This window comes from Oncorhynchus tshawytscha, linkage group LG10 (genome assembly GCF_018296145.1).
Source record: "Oncorhynchus tshawytscha isolate Ot180627B linkage group LG10, Otsh_v2.0, whole genome shotgun sequence".
In the NCBI taxonomy this organism is placed as follows: domain Eukaryota; kingdom Metazoa; phylum Chordata; class Actinopteri; order Salmoniformes; family Salmonidae; genus Oncorhynchus; species Oncorhynchus tshawytscha.
The window spans coordinates 536,996-554,318 of NC_056438.1; the positions used below are offsets into that span (position 1 = coordinate 536,996).

The following is a 17,323-nucleotide window of genomic DNA, read 5'->3' on the forward strand; positions in this document are numbered from 1 at the left end:
TTACAGTAGTTACATTAGTTACATTAGTTACATTAGTTACAGTAGTTACATTAGTTACATTAGTTACATTAGTTACATTAGTTACAGTAGGTACACTAATTCCATTAGTTACAGTAGTTACATTAGTTACATTAGTTACAGTAGTTACATTAGTTACAGTAGTTACAGTAGGTACACTAATTCCATTAGTTACAGTAGTTACATTAGTTACAGTAGTTACATTAGTTACAGTAGTTACATTAGTTACAGTAGTTACAGTAGGTACACTAATTCCATTAGTTACAGTAGTTACATTAGTTACAGTAGTTACATTAGTTACAGTAGTTACAGTAGGTACACTAATTCCATTAGTTACAGTAGTTACATTAGTTACAGTATTTACAGTAGTTACAGTAGTTACAGTAGGTACACTAATCCCATTAGTTACAGTAGTTACATTAGTTACAGTAGTTACAGTAGTTACAGTAGGTACATTAATTACATTAGTTACAGTAATAACAGTAGTTACATTAGTTACATTAGTTACAGTAATTACATTAGTTACATTAGTTACAGTTAGTTACAGTAATAACAGTTTCATCTCACCTGGACTACTGTTCAGTCATGTGATCAGGTGCTACAAAGAGGGACTTAGTGCAATTTTGTCACGCCCTGACCTTAAAGATCCTTTTTATGTCTCTATTTTGGTTTGGTCAAGGCGTGAGTTGGGGTGGGCATTCTATGTTTTGTTTTATGTTTTCTACAGTGGGGCAAAAAAGTATTTAGTCAGCCACCAATTGTGCAAGTTCTCCCACTTAAAAAGATGAGAGAGGCCTGACGCATTACCAGGATACTCAAAGCATGCGCGGACCAACTGGCAAGTGTCTTCACTGTTATTTTCAACCTCTCCCTGTCCGAGTCTGTAATACCAACATGTTTCAAGCAGACCATTATAGTCCCTGTGCCCAAGAACACTAAGGTAACCTGACTAAATGACTACCGACCCGTAGCCCTCAAGTCTGTAGCCATGAAATGCTTTGAAAGGCTGGTAATGGCTCACATCAACACCATGATCCCAGAAACCCTAGACCCACTCCAATTTAAATACCGCACCAGCAGATCCACAGATGATTCAATCTCTATTGCACTCCACACTGCCCTTTCCCACCTGGACAAAAGGAACACCTATGTGAGAATGCTATTCATTGACTACAGTTTTCAACACGATTCAGTGTTCAACACCATAGTGCCCTCAAAGCTCATCACTAAACTAAGGATCCTGGAACGAAACACCTCCCCTGAATCTGGACTTCCTGACAGGCCACCCCCAGGTGGTGAGGGTAGATACCAACACATCTGCCACGCTGATCCTCAACACTGGAACCCCTCAGGGGTGTGTGCTCAGTCTCCTACTGTACTCCCTGTCCACCCACGACTGCATGGCCAGGCACGAGTCCAGCACCATCATTACGTTTTCAGACAACGCAACAGTGGTAGGCCTGATCACCAACAACGACGAGACAGCCTATAGGAAGATGGTCAGAGACCTGGCCGGGTGGTGCCAGGATAACAACCTCTCCCTCAATGTGAGCAAGACAAAGGAGATGATTGTGGACAACAGGAAAAGGAGGACAGAACACGCCCCCATTCTCATCAACGGGGCTGTAGTGGAGCAGGTTGAGAGCTTCAAGTTCCTTGGTATCCACATCACCAACAAACTAACATGGTCCAAGCACACCAAGACAGTTGTGAAGAAGGGCACGACAACACCTATTCCCCCTCAGGAGACTAAAAAGATTTGGAATTGGTCCTCAGATCCTCAAAAGGTTCTACAGCTGCACCATCGAGAGCATTCTGACTGGTTGCATCACAACCTGGTACGGCAACTACTTGGCCTCCGACCGCAAGGCACTACAGAGGGTAGTGCGTACGGCCCAGTACATCCCTGGGACTAAGTTACCTGCCATCCAGGACCTCTACACCAGGCGGTGTCAGAGGAAGGCCTTAAAAATGGTCAAAGACCCAAGCCACCCCAGTTCTCTCTGCTACCGCATGGCAAGCGATACCAGAGCGCCAAGTGTAGGGCCCCCTCACTCTCTGTTTATCAGCTATGCATAGTCATTTTAACTATACATTCATGTACACATTACGTCAATTACCCCGACTAACCGGTGGCCCCGCACATTGACTCTGTACCGGTTCCCCCCTGTATGTACCCAGACTGTATGCATTGTGTCCCGCCCCTCCCCACCCGCCAACCACTCTTTTACGCTGCTGCTACTCTCTGTTTATTATCTATGCATAGTCACTTTAACTCTACCTACATGTACATATTACCTCAATTACCTTGACTAAACAGTGCACCGGCACATTGACTCTAAAACAACACCCCCTGTAAATCGCCTCCACATTGACTCTGTACCGGTACCCCCTGTAAATCGCCTCCACATTGACTCTGTACCGGTACCCCCTGTATATAGCCTCCACATTGACTCTGTACCGGTACCCCCTGTATATAGCCTCCACATTGACTCTGTACCGGTAACCCCTGTATATAGCCTCCACATTGACTCTGTACCGGTACCCCCTGTATATAGTCTCCACATTGACTCTGTACCAGTACCCCCTGTAAATCGCCTCCACATTGACTCTGTACCGGTACCCCCTGTATATAGCCTCCACATTGACTCTGTACCGGTACCCCTGTATATAGCCTCCACATTGACTCTGTACCGGTACCCCCTGTATATATCCTCCACATTGACTCTGTACTGGTACCCCCTGTATATAGCCTCCACATTGACTCTGTACCGTAATACCCTGAATATAGCCTCCACATTGACGCTGTACCGGTACCCCCTGTATATAGCCTCCACATTGACTCTGTACCGGTACCCCCTGTATATAGCCTCCAAATTGACTCTGTACCAGTACCCCCTGTATATAGCCTCCACATTGACTCTGTACCGGTACCCCCTGTATATAGCCTCCACATTGACTCTGTACCCGTACCCCCTGTATATAGCCTCCACATTGTTATTTTGTTGTTTTGTTTTGATTTGATTACCTGATCTGTCTTTATGAATGGTTACTGTACATGTTGATTGTATAGGATGTGGTCATCCTGTCTGGGTTGGCGCCCCCCCTTGGGTTGTGCCATGGCAGAGATCTTTGTGGGCTATACTCAGCCTTGTCTCAGGATGGTAAGTTGGTGGTTGAAGATATCCCTCTAGTGGTGTGGGGGCTGTGCTTTGGCAAAGTGGGTGGGGTTATATCCTTCCTGTTTGGCCCTGTCCGGGGGTGTCCTCGGATGGGGCCACAGTGTCTCCTGACCCCTCCTGTCTCAGCCTCCAGTATTTATGCTGCAGTAGTTTATGTGTCGGGGGCTAGGGTCAGTTTGTTATATCTGGAGTACTTCTCCTGTCCTATTCGGTGTCCTGTGTGAATCTAAGTGTGCGTTCTCTAATTCTCTCCTTCTCTCTTTCTTTCTCTCTCTCGGAGGACCTGAGCCCTAGGACCATGCCCCAGGACTACCTGACATGATGACTCCTTGCTGTCCCCAGTCCACCTGACCGTGCTGCTGCTCCAGTTTCAACTGTTCTGCCTTATTATTATTCGACCATGCTGGTCATTTATGAACATTTGAACATCTTGGCCATGTTCTGTTATAATCTCCACCCGGCACAGCCAGAAGAGGACTGGCCACTCCACATAGCCTGGTTCATCTCTAGGTTTCTTCCTAGGTTTTGGCCTTTCTAGGGAGTTTTTCCTAGCCACCGTGCTTCTACACCTGCATTGCTTGCTGTTTGGGGTTTTAGGCTGGGTTTCTGTACAGCACTTTGAGATATCAGCTGATGTACGAAGGGCTTTATAAATACATTTGATTTGATTTGATTATCTGACCTGTCTTTATGAATGGTTACTGTACATGTTGATTACCTGACCTGTCTTTATGAATGGTTACTGTACATGTTGATTACCTGACCTGTCTTTATGAATGGTTACTGTACATGTTGATTACCTGACCTGTCTTTATGAATGGTTACTGTACATGTTGATTACCTGACCTGTCTTTATGAATGGTTACTGTACATGTTGATTACCTGACCTGTCTTTATGAATGGTTACTGTACATGTTGATTACCTGACCTGTCTTTATGAATGGTTACTGTACATGTTGATTACCTGACCTGTCTTTATGAATGGTTACTGTACATGTTGATTACCTGACCTGTCTTTATGAATGGTTACTGTACATGTTGATTACCTGACCTGTCTTTATGAATGGTTACTGTACATGTTGATTACCTGACTGCCACCTGTCTTTATGAATGGTTACTGAACATGTTGATTACCTGACCTGTCTTTATGAATGGTTACTGTACATGTTGATTACCTGACCTGTCTTTATGAATGGTTACTGTACATGTTGATTACCTGACCTGTCTTTATGAATGGTTACTGTACATGTTGATTACCTGACCTGTCTTTATGAATGGTTACTGTACATGTTGATTACCTGACCTGTCTTTATGAATGGTTACTGAACATGTTGTAATGTTTTTTTGATGATCTTATTTTGTGTTTCTTCTCACTTCTGTATGTTGTTTTTTTCTCACTTGGTTCTACAATGTAAACACGTGCTTCAACGCCAATAAAGCCTTCTGAACTGAACTGAGAAGAGAAGGGGAGAGAGACGGATAGGGGGTAAAGTTAGAAAAAGAAAATGGACGAGGGAGAGAGAGAGACATACTTTTCCCATTATAAAATCTACCATTCTGTTGAATTCTCTCATGTCACTCAGTCCTTCATTTCACCCTATTGTCATTCAGGTCCTTGCTGACCGACAGATGGACTGGCCAATAGCAGGGTGTGGGTGGAATCTGGCAGACGGAGGGGCTCCGGGACAACAGCAGTAGTTAGTGTCTCGTGTCAGGATCAGCAGCAGAGAGCTACGGACACACTTTCTGAATATATTATCTTGTTATTTATAACGATACACTGCCGCGCTGTTGAATAGTTTATGTCATAGTTTTAACGTTCAGAAATAGCGACGAGGCGTGGATATTAGGGCAGCGTTTGAAAAGAAAGAAAGAAAGAACGAACGAAAGAGGGGAAAAGACTGACCGCTGGATTTAATTTCCAACTGGAATGCTGTTGTTGATAGAGAGAGAACGGGCGGTGTGTGTGTGTGTGTGTGTGTGTGTGTGTGTGTGTGTGGTGTGTGTGTGTGTGTGTGTGTGTGTGTGTGTGTGTGTGTGTGTGTGTGTGTGTGTGTGTGTGTGTGTGTGAAAGAGTGTGTGTTTGTGTGTGTGTGTGAAAGAGTGTGTGTTTGCGAGGTAAGTGTGTAGCGGGCTATGCCTCGTCTCTTTGGTCTCTGGTCCTGGATCGTGTGAATTCCCCGGGCTCCAGTTACTAAACTACCCGGCAGACAGCAGCCTCAGCCCGGCCACAGGGAGGGGAACACTAGCTCATGTAGTCTCTGTTATTTCTCCTCTTTCTCCTCTCCCCCATACCCCTCCATACCCCTCTCTCCGGGCTCAGAGGAAATGAGGACACAGTGGATAGCGGAGGAACGAGGAGGAGTTTCAGGTGGGATTATAAACTTGTTTTGACTTTTGCCTTGATCCTGGGGACTTCAGCGTTTTTGGCGGTAGGTTAAATAATTAACGCTAACCTTAAAAAAACAAAAAACAAACTACGGATAAAAGAGGGAATATGACCGGTTGTTAATGATGACTGCTAACCTCGCGGAGACCGAGTTAACTGCTTTTCGTGACTGATGTGGGTGGCGCGGCGTGCCGACACTGGACCTAGCTGACACCCCACCGGGACAGAGGTTCTGATCGGTGATCAATAATCCAGGAGAGTAACGGGAGTACCTGGCCGGTATGGAGCGGCGCGGGGGCAGTTGGAGCACCGTGACCGTGTTGTGGCTCGTGCTGATCGAGCTGGTTCTGTCACCTTGTATGGCAGAGGAAGGTACGTGAAGAAGTTTAACTTAAACAACAACAAAAAATCTATGAAACTAATATTTGATCAATGGTTTTGTGCCATGTTGTGCTATTGTTTTATTAATATACAGACTGTGAATCTCTCTCTCTCCACACTTACTAAGAACATTTATTGTGAGACATAGGCTAATTAGGGTAGTTAATTTGATTTAAATTTGAGGACCAACATGATTAAAAAAAACGTTTTTAGTTTTTGTTGACACAACTCCAAAGCTTCACATGTAGACAGTCTGTGATCAGGGAGAAACCATGAAGTAGGATTCGAGATGTTGATTACTGTGAAACTGATTCAGGTTTTAGACAGACAGGCAGACCTGCAGCTATAAAAGACAATAGGCATAATAGCCAAGGTGTGTGTGTGTGTGTGTGTGTGTGTGTGTGTGTGTGTGTGTGTGTGTGTGTGTGTGTGTGTGTGTGTGTGTGTGTGTGTGTGTGTGTGTGTGTGTGTGTGTGTGTGTGTGTGTGTGTGTGTGTGTGTGTGTGTGTGTGTGTGTGTGTGTGTGTGTGTGTGTGTGTGTGTGTGTGTGTGTGTGTGTGTGTGTGTGTGTGTGTGTGTGTGTGGGGGGTGGGTGGGTGGGTGGGTGTGTGTGGGTGGCCTGTCGGGCCATTCCACCTAAAAAGCACAAGGGGATTTCGTCACCCACCATCTCCGATTGTTCTGAAATAATTTCTGTTGTTAGAAATGTAATGTATCAGATTAGCATTCCTGAAACATTATTTTGCTACCCTGATTATTATCCTATTAACCTAATTATGACCCTAATAACCTGATTATGACCCCTAATAACCTGATTATGTTCCTGATTATGATCCTATTAACCCAATTATGATCCTAATAACCTGATTATGACCCTAATAACCCGATTATGATCCTATTAACCTGATTATGACCCTAATAACCTGATTATGACATTAACCTGATTATGATCTTGATTATGATCCTATTAACCTGATTATGATCCTAATAACCTGATTATGATCCTATTAACCTGATTATGATCCTGATTATGATCCTGATTATGATCCTATTAACCTGATTATGATCCTGATTATGAGCCTATTAACCTGATTATGATCCTGATTATGATCCTAATAACCTGATTATGGTTCTAATAGCCTGCTTATGATCCTGATTATGATCCTATTAACCTGATTACGATCCTAACAACCTGATTATGATCCTAATAGCCTGATTATGATCCTATTAACCTGAGTATGATCCTATTAACCTGATTGCGATCCTAATAACCTGATTATGATCCTAATAACCCGATTATGATCCTATTAACCTGATTATGATCCGGATTATGATCCTATTAACCTGATTATAATCCCATTAACCTGATTATGATCCCATTAACCTGATTATGATCCTATTATTTTTTTATTTATTTGACCTTTATTTAACCAGGCAAGTCAGTTAAGAACAAATTCTTATTTTCAATGATGGCAGGGGCAGAACGACAGAGGCAGAACGACAGATTTGTACCTTGTCAGCTCAGGGGTTTGAACTTGCAACCTTCCGATTACTAGTCCAACACGCTAACAACTAGGCTACCCTGCCGCCCCGATAACCTGATTATGATCCTATTAACCTGATTATGATCCTATTAACCTGATTATGATCCTATTAACCTAATTATGATCCTAATAACCTGATTATGATCATATTAACCTGATTATGATCCTGATTATGATCTCATTGTCCTGATTATGATCCTAATAACCTGATTATGATCCTAATAACCTGATTATTATCAGCCAGCTAAACTCTATATACACCAGAGAGTGTTGTGTGTGTGTTTGTGTGTTTTTGTGTGTGTCTGAACTTTAGAGGGGGTCTTGCTGTGTGGTCTTCACGACAACCGTGAAATCTCTTCCTCTTCTTGGTTTCCTCTCTTTCTCTTCTTTCTAAGTCTCTTCTTCCTCCCTCTCTGTCCCTCTCCTCTACCTCCCTCTTTGTCCCAATCTTTCTCTCTCCCCCCCAGCTCGTTCCTCTTCCTCCCATTCTCTCAATCTTTCTCTCTCCCCCAGCTCATTCCTCCTCCTCCCATTCTCTCTTCCTCCCTCTCTGTCCCTGTCTTTCTCTCTCTCCCCAGCTTTTCCTCTTCCTCCCATTCTCTCTTCCTCCCTCTCTGTCCCTGTCTTTCTCTCTCTCCCCAGCTCATTCCTCCTCCTCCCATTCTCTCTTCCTCCCTCTCTGTCCCTGTCTTTCTCTCTCTCCCCAGCTCATTCCTCCTCCTCCCATTCTCTCTTCCTCCCTCTCTGTCCCTGTCTTTCTCTCTCTCCCCAGCTCATTCCTCCTCCTCCCATTCTCTCTTCCCCCTCTCTGTCCCTGTCTTTCTCTCTCTCCCCAGCTCATTCCTCCTCCTCCCATTCTCTCTTCCTCCCTCTCTGTCCCTGTCTTTCTCTCTCTCCCCAGCTCATTCCTCCTCCTCCCATTCTCTCTTCCTCCCTCTCTGTCCCTGTCTTTCTCTCTCTCCCCAGCTCATTCCTCCTCCTCCCATGAATCTTTGATACATTCAGTCTTTTCACACACACACCCAGCTCATTCCTCCTCCTCCCATGAATCTTTGATACATTCAGTCACACACACACACACACACACACACACACACACACACACACACACACACACACACACACACACACACACACACACACACACACACACACACACACACACACAAAAGCTGACAATTACAGGCTAAAGGAAACCCTGGTGTGTTTGTGTATGTAGATGGCAGAGCGACCAGGGACAGAGGGCTCTAACTCTAATAAGAGCCAAGAGCGTCATGTTGATGCTTATTTTTATTACTCATTGGAAAGGAAAAGGGGCATTAAAACATCTTTGTTTTATTAAGCAAGTTTAAATGATTGATGTTTCGGCCTTATGATTTTTCAACGCCGATACCGATTATTGGAGGACCAAAAAGGCCGATACCAATTCATCGGCCAATTTTTAATTTTTATTTGTAATAATGACAATTACAACAATACTGAATATACACTTATTTCAACTTAATATAATCCATCAATAAAATCAATTTAGACTAAAGTAAATAATGAATCATGTTCAATTTGGTTTAAATAATGCAAAAACAAAGTGTTGGAGAAGAAAGTAAAAGTGCAATATGTGCTATGTAAGAAAGCTAATGTTTCAGTTCCTTGCTCAGAACCTGAGAACATATGAAAGCTGGTGGTTCCTTTTAACATGAGTCTACAATATTCCCAGGTAAGAAGTTTTAGGTTGTAGTTATTATAGGAATTATAGGACTATTTCCCTCTATACTATTTGTATTTCATTAACCTTTGACTATTAGCTTCCGTCCCTTTCCTCGCTCCTCCCTGGGCTCGAACCAGGAACACAACGACAACAGCCACCCTCGAAGCAGCGTTACCCATGCAGAGCAAGGGGAACAACCACTCCAAGGCTCAGAGTGAGTGATGTTTGAAACGCTATTAGCGCGCGCTAACTAGCTAGCCATTTCACTTCGGTTACACCAGCCAGATCTCGTGAGTTGATAGGCTTGAAGCAACGAAGGACACGCTAGATAACATCTAGTAATATCATCAACCATGTGTAGTTAACTTGTGATTACGATTGATTGTTTTTTATAAGATAAGTTTAATGCTAGCTAGCAACTTATCTTGGCTTACTGCATTCGCGTAACAGGTAGTCTTCTTGTGGAGTGTGACGAGAGAGGCAGGTCGTTATTGCGTTGGACTAGTTAACTGTAAGGTTGCAAGATTGGTTCCCCGAGCTGACAAGGTGAAAATCTGTCGTTCTGCCCCTGAACAAGGCAGTTAACCCACTGTTCCTAGGCCGTCATTGAAAATAAGAATGTGTTCTTAACTGACTTCCCTAGTTAAATAAAGGTATATATAAAAAAAACAAATATATATAAAAATAAAAAAAATTAAATTGGCAAATCGGCGCCGAAAAATACCGATTTCCAATTGTTATGAAAGCGGCCCTAATTAATCGGTCCATTCCGATTAATCGGTCAACCTCTAATCCAAACTACACCCAAACTACAGCTAAACTATGTCAAACTTTATCTAAACTACACCTAAACTATATCTCAAATCAAATCAAATTTATTTATATAGCCCTTCGTACATCAGCTGATATCTCAAAGTGCTGTACAGAGACCCAGCCTAAAACCCCAAACAGCAAGCAATGCAGGTGTAGAAGCACAGTGGCTAGGAAAAACTCCCTAGAAAGGCCAAAACCTAGGAAGAAACCTAGAGAGGAACCAGGCTATGTGGGGTGGCCAGTCCTCTTCTGGCTGTGCCGGGTGGAGATTATAACAGAACATGGCCAAGATGTTCAAATGTTCATAAATGACCAGCATGGTCGAATAATAATAAGGCAGAACAGTTGAAACTGGAGCAGCAGCACGGTCAGGTGGAAGTTGAAACTGGAGCAGCAGCATGGCCAGGTGGACTGGGGACAGCAAGGAGTCATCATGTCAGGTAGTCCTGGGGCATGGTCCTAGGGCTCAGGTCAGTTGAAACTGGAGCAGCAGCACAGTCAGGTGGAAGTTGAAACTGGAACAGCAGCACGGCCAGGTGGACTATCTAAACTACACCTAAACTATATCCAAACTACACCCAATCTTCAGCTAAACTATATCAAACTACACCTAAACTATATCCAAACTACACCCAATCTACAGCTAAACTATGTCAAACTTTATCTGAACTACACCTAAACTATATCCAAACTACACCCAAACTACAGCTAAACTATGTCAAACTTTATCTAAACTACACTCAAACTACAGCTAAACTATGTCAAAATATATCCAATCTAAACTATATCCAAACTACACCCAAACTACACCTAAACTATATCCAAACTACACCTAAACTATATCCAAACTACACCTAAACTATAACCAAATTACATCTAAACTGTAAGGGTTGCGTAACTGGTGGCGGTGAAGTCAAACGCAGGAGAGCAGAGATAGGTAATAGCCGGAGCAGTTTAATACAAAACCCACGGCAATACAAAAATAACCTACATGGGTACAAAACCTGACGCGCACCAGTAACATAGCGTACAAGCACTTACAAACAAACAATTCCACACATGGACATGGGGGGAGCAGAGGGTTAAATACACAACAATTAATGAGGGAAATGGAAACCAGGTGTGTAAGAAAACAAGACAAAACAAATGGAATATGACAATGGCAAGAAGACCGGTGACGCCGACCACCGAACACTGCCCGAACAAGGAGAGGAAACGACTTTGGTGGAAGCCGTGACATAAACTATATCCAAACTACACCTAAACTATATCCAAACTACACCTAAACTATATCCAAACTACACCTAAACTATATCCAAACTACATCTAAACTATATACAAACTACACCTAAACTATATCCAAACTACACCTAAACTACACCTACACTAAATCCAAACTACACCTAAACTATATCCAAACTACACCTAAACTATATCCAAGCTACAGCTAAACTATATCCAAACTACACCCAAACTACACCTAAACTATGTCAAACTACACCTAAACTACATCCAAACTACACCTAAACTACATCCAAACTACACCTAAACTACATCCAAACTACATCTAAACTCTATCCAAACTACACCCAAACTATATCCAAACTACACCTAAACAACACCTAGACTATATCCAAACTACATCTAAACTATATCCAAACTACATCTAAACTACATCCAAACTACACCTAAACTACATCCAAACTACACCTAAACTATATCCAAACTACATCTAAACTATATCCAAACTTCACCCAAACTATATCCAAACTACACCTAAACTACACCCAAACTATATCTAAACTATATCCAAACTACACCCAAACTACACCTAAACTATGTCAAACTACACCTAAACTACACCTAAACTACATCCAAAAAACGTATGTCATTATGGGGTATTGTATCATTATGGGCTATTGAGTCATTATGGGGTAGTGTGTCATTACGGGGTATTGAGTCATTATTGGGTATTGATTCATTATGGGATATTGATTCATTATGGGGTGTTGAGTCATTATGGGGTATTTAGTCATTATGGGGTATTGAGTCATTATGGGGTAGTGTGTCATTATGGGGTATTGAGTCATTATGGGGTATTGAGTCATTATGGGGTAGTGTGTCATTATGGGGTAGTGTGTCATTATGGGGTATTGAGTCATTATGGGGTATTGTGTCATTATGGGGTAGTGAGTCAATATGAGGTATTGAGTCATTATGGGGTAGTGTGTCATTATGGGGTAGTGTGTCATTATGGGGTATTGAGTCATTATGGGGTAGTGTGTCATTATGGGGTATAGAGTCATTATGGGGTATTGAGTCATTATGGGGTAGTGTGTCATTATGGGGTAGTGTGTCATTATGGGGTAGTGTGTCATTATGGGGTATTGAGTCATTATGGGGTATTGAGTCATTATGGGGTATTGAGTCATTATGGGGTATTGAGTCATTATGGGGTAGTGTGTCATTATGGGGTAGTGTGTCATTATGGGGTAGTGTGTCATTATGGGGTAGTGTGTCATGATGGGGTATTGAGTCATTATGGGGTATTGTGTCATTATGGGGTATTGTGTCATTATGGGGTATTGTGTGTAGATTGATTGGGGGGAGGCGGGAAACAAGTTATTCCATTTTATAATAAGTCTGTAACGTAACAAACAAAATAAAGTCAAGGGGTCTGAATTATTTCCGAATGCGCTGTGTGTAATATACTCTCACTGTATAATCTCCTTCCTCCTTTATTCTGTCTCATCCTCACGACATCACCACCCTGCCTTCTGTTTCTCCCTTACTTCCTCGTCTTTTCTTCCCTTCCTTCCTTCCCTTCTTCCTCATTTCTTCCTTCATTCCTTTCTTCCCTCCTCCCTCCCTTCTTCCTCCCCTCCTCCCTCCTTCTCCTCCCCCCTCCTCCCTCCTTCTTCCTCCCCTCCTCCCTCCTTCTTCCTCCCCTCCTCTCTCCTTCTTCCTCTCCTCCTCTCCTTTCTTCCCTCCCTTCTTCCTCCCCTCCTCCCTCCTTCTTCCTCCCCTCCTCCCTCCTTCTTCCTCCCCTCCTCCCTCCTTCTTCCTCCCCTCCTCCCTCCTTCTTCCTACCCTCCTCCTTCCTTCTTCCTACCCTCCTTCTTCCTCCACTCCTCCCTCCTTCCTCCTACCCTCCTCCCTCCTTCTTCCTACCCTCCTCCCTCCTTCTTCCTCCCCTCCTCTCTCCTTCTTCCTACCCTCCTTCTTCCTACCCTCCTCCCTCCTTCTTCCTCCCCTCCTCCCTCCTTCTTCCTACCCTCCTTCTTCCTCCCCTCCTCCCTCCTTCTTCCTACCCTCCTCCCTCCTTCTTCCTCCCCTCCTTCTTCCTCCCCTCCTCGCTCCTTCTTCCTACCCTCCTCCCTCCTTCTTCCTACCCTCCCTCCTTCTTCCTACCCTCCTTCTTCCTACCCTCCTCCCTCCTTCTTCATACCCTCCTTCTTCCTCCCCTCCTCTCTCCTTTCTTCCATCCCTTCTTCCTCCATCCATCCTTCCTCCCCTCCTCCCCTCCCTTCTCCCCCCCTCCCTCCCTCCTTCTTCCTCCCTCCTTCCTCCCCTCCTCTCTCCCTTCTTCGTCCCCTCCTCCCCTCCTTCTTCCTCCCCTCTTCTTCCCCCTTCTCCCTCCCTCCCTCCCTCCCTCCCTCCCTCCCTCCCTCCCTCCCTCCCTCCTCCCTCCCTCCCTCCCTCCCTCCCTCACTCCCACCCTCCCTTCTTCCTCCCTCCTCCTTCCTCCCCTCCTCCCCCTTCCTCCTCTTCTGAGTGTTGATTCCATCAGTGCTATTGTTAAATGTGTGTTGTGTAAACATGTGTGACTGTGTCTCTCGTGGTTTAAACAGCAGAAAGCAGTCGTCTGATGTTAGGAAGTTTTCTGTGGTTTTCCTAATCCCTCTCTGACTCCTTCAAGATGAAGTCCCTCTTTTGGAAGCTTTATAAAGCTTGTAGAAACATCTAAAAAGCATGTAGAAACTTCTTCCACAGTCTTCTTCTACTGTCTTCTACTGTCTTCTTCTACTGTCTTCTTCTACTGTCTTCTTCTACTGTCTTCTACTGTCTTCTACTGTCTTCTTCTACTGTCTTCTTCTACTGTCTTCTTCCACTGTCTTCTACTGTCTTCTTCTACTGTCTTCTTCTACTGTCTTCTTCCACAGTATTCTTCCACAGTCTTCTACTGTCTTCTTCCACTGTCTTCTACTGTCTTCTTCTACTGTCTTCTTCTACTGTCTTCTTCCACAGTATTCTTCCACAGTCTTCTACAGTCTTCTTCTACTGTCTTCTTCTACAGTCTTCTACTACTGCCTTCTTCTACTGTCTTCTTCTACTGTCTTCTTCTACTGTCTTCTTCCACTGTCTTCTACTGTCTTCTACTGTCTTCTTCTACTGTCTTCTTCCACTGTCTTCTACTGTCTTCTTCTACTGTCTTCTTCTACTGTCTTCTTCCACAGTATTCTTCCACAGTCTTCTACTGTCTTCTACTGTCTTCTTCTACTGTCTTCTACTGTCTTCTACTACTGTCTTCTTCTACTGTCTTCTTCCACTGTCTTCTACTGTCTTCTTCTACTGTCTTCTTCCACAGTATTCTTCCACAGTCTTCTACTGTCTTCTTCCACTGTCTTCTACTGTCTTCTTCCACTGTCTTCTACTGTCTTCTTCTACTGTCTTCTTCTACTGTCTTCTTCCACAGTATTCTTCCACAGTCTTCTACAGTCTTCTTCTACTGTCTTCTTCTACAGTCTTCTACTACTGCCTTCTTCTACTGTCTTCTTCTACAGTCTTCTTCTACTGTCCTTCATCTCAACTACATCTCCCTCTTTCCTTCCCTTTCTCACTCCTCCCCCTACTATCGTCTCGTCTCGTCTCGTCTCCTCTCGTCTCCTCTCGTCTCCTCTCGTCTCCTCTCGTCTCCTCTCGTCTCCTCTCGTCTCCTCTCCTCTCCTCTCCTCTCCTCTCCTCTCACCTTCTTGCCTCTTCTCCCCCTCTCCTTTCAACTCTTCTCAGTCTGTTTTAAAGCAGGGATTAGTTTTATCAGACAGACTCACATTAAGAGCTTGTGTGTGTGTGTGTGAGTGTGAGTGTGTGATTGTGTGGTGTTGGTAGGTCAAGGATCTTGTTAAGTGTGTGAACCTGAGGAATTCACATCAGTTACGCTCTGTCGACTCCTCTCAATTCAATTCAAGGGCTTTATTGGCATGGGAAACATGTGTTAACATTGCCAATGCAAGTGAAGTAGATAATATACAAAAGTGTAATAAAAAAAAAAAATTAACAGTAAACATTACATTCCAAAAGAATAAAGACATTATAAATAAATATCTATATACAGTGTTGTAATGATGTGCAAATAGTTAAAGTACAAAAGGGAAAATAAATAAACATAAATATGGGTTGTATTTACAACGGTGTTTGTTCTTCACTGGTTGCCCTTTTCTTGTGGCAACAGGTCACAAATCTTGCTGCTGTGATGGAACACTGGTATTTCATCCAGTAGATATGGGAGTTTATCAAGATCGGGTTTGTTTTCTAATTCTTTGTGGATCTGTGTAATCTGAAGGAAATATGTGTCTCTAATATGGTCATACATTGGGCAGGAGGTTAGGAAGTGCAGCTCAGTTTCCACCTCATTTTGTGGGCAGTGAGCACATAGCCTGTCTTCTCTTGAGAGCCATGTCTGCCTACGGCAGCCTTTCTCAATAGCAAGGCTATGCTCACTGAGTCTGTACATAGTCAAAGTTTTCCTTAAGTTTGGGTCAGTCACAGTGGTCAGTTATTCTGCCGCTGTGTACTCTCTGTTTAGGGACAAATAGCATTCTAGTTTGCTCTGGTTTTTGTCAATTCTGTTTCACGTTGTACACTCTCTAATTCTCTGCTTGATTAAACTAAGAGGGTAATTGCAGTTCTCTCTGTGTGTGTGTGTGTGTGTGTGTGTGTGTGTGTGTGTGTGTGTGTGTGTGTGTGTGTGTGTGTGTGTGTGTGTGTGTGTGTGTGTGTGTGTGTGTGTGTGTGTGTGTGTGTGTGTGTGTGTGTGTGTGTGTGTGTGTGTGTGTGTGTGTGTGTGTGTGTGTGTGTGTGTGTGTGTGTGTGTAATTACAATGTGTCAGGGAAAGTGTTCCGCTCTGTAGCAGAGCAGGAATGATCCGGAAAACTGAGAGGGAGACGTTCTCTAATTTAACATAGTAAAGAAAACTAAATAATATCATCCATAATAGATGTTTTAGGAAAACTGACTGACTGAATGTCTCTCTGTGTGTCTGGTGTTGCTGATGAGGACGTTATGCCGTGTTGCTTTATGGGTCTGGACGTCTGGTGACCACATGACAAACAACACTTTATAGTCTGGGCCTGTGTCGCTTTACTGTGTGTGTGTGTGTGTGTGTGTGTGTGTGTGTGTGTGTGTGTGTGTGTGTGTGTGTGTGTGTGTGTGTGTGTGTGTGTGTGTGAGAGAGATGGGAATTTGTAAGAAAGTGAGTGAAGTTGGAAGAAGGAGGGAGAGTTTCACAAAGGGGGAGGAGGGAATTTGAGAAGAGGAGGAAGAGTTTCATAAAGGGGGGAGGAGGGAATTTGAGAAGAGGAGGAAGAGTTTCACAAAGGGGGAGGAGGGAATTTGAGAAGAGGAGGAAGAGTTTCATAAAGGGGGAGGAGGGAATTTGAGAAGAGGAGGAAGAGTTTCATAAGGGGGGAAGAGGGAATTTGAGAAGAGGAGGAAGAGTTTCATAAGGGGGAAGAGGGAATTTGAGAAGAGGAGGAAGAGTTTCATAAGGGGGAAGAGGGAATTTGAGAAGAGGAGGAAGAGTTTCATAAAGGGGGGAAGAGGGAATTTGAGAAGAGGAGGAAGATATTTCTAATGGCAGCTGGAGCTGTGGGATAGAGCTGTTAATTCTACTGATGTCTGGGGTAGACAACCCTGTTCCTGTAGTGTTAGTTCTACTGATGTCTGGGGTAGACAACCCTGTTCCTGTAGTGTTAGTTCTACTGATGTCTGGGATAGACAACCCTGTTCCTGTTCCTGTAGTGTTAGTTCTACTGATGTCTGGGGTAGACAGCCCTGTTCCTGTAGTGTTAGTTCTACTGATGTCTGGGGTAGACAACCCTGTTCCTGTAGGGTTAGTTCTACTGATGTCTGGGGTAGACAACCCTGTTCCTGTAGTGTTAGTTCTACTGATGTCTGGGGTAGACAACCCTGTTCCTGTTCCTGTAGTGTTAGTTCTACTGATGTCTGGGGTAGACAACCCTGTTCCTGTAGTGTTAGTTCTACTGATGTCTGGGGTAGACAACCCTGTTC

General features: G+C 43.8%; 1 pseudogene; it reads left to right on the forward strand.

The window, feature by feature from the left end:
- The first annotated feature begins 4,878 nt into the window (after window positions 1-4,878).
- LOC112241859 overlaps window positions 4,879-17,323 on the forward strand; it is a 76,288-nt pseudogene continuing 63,843 nt past the window's right edge.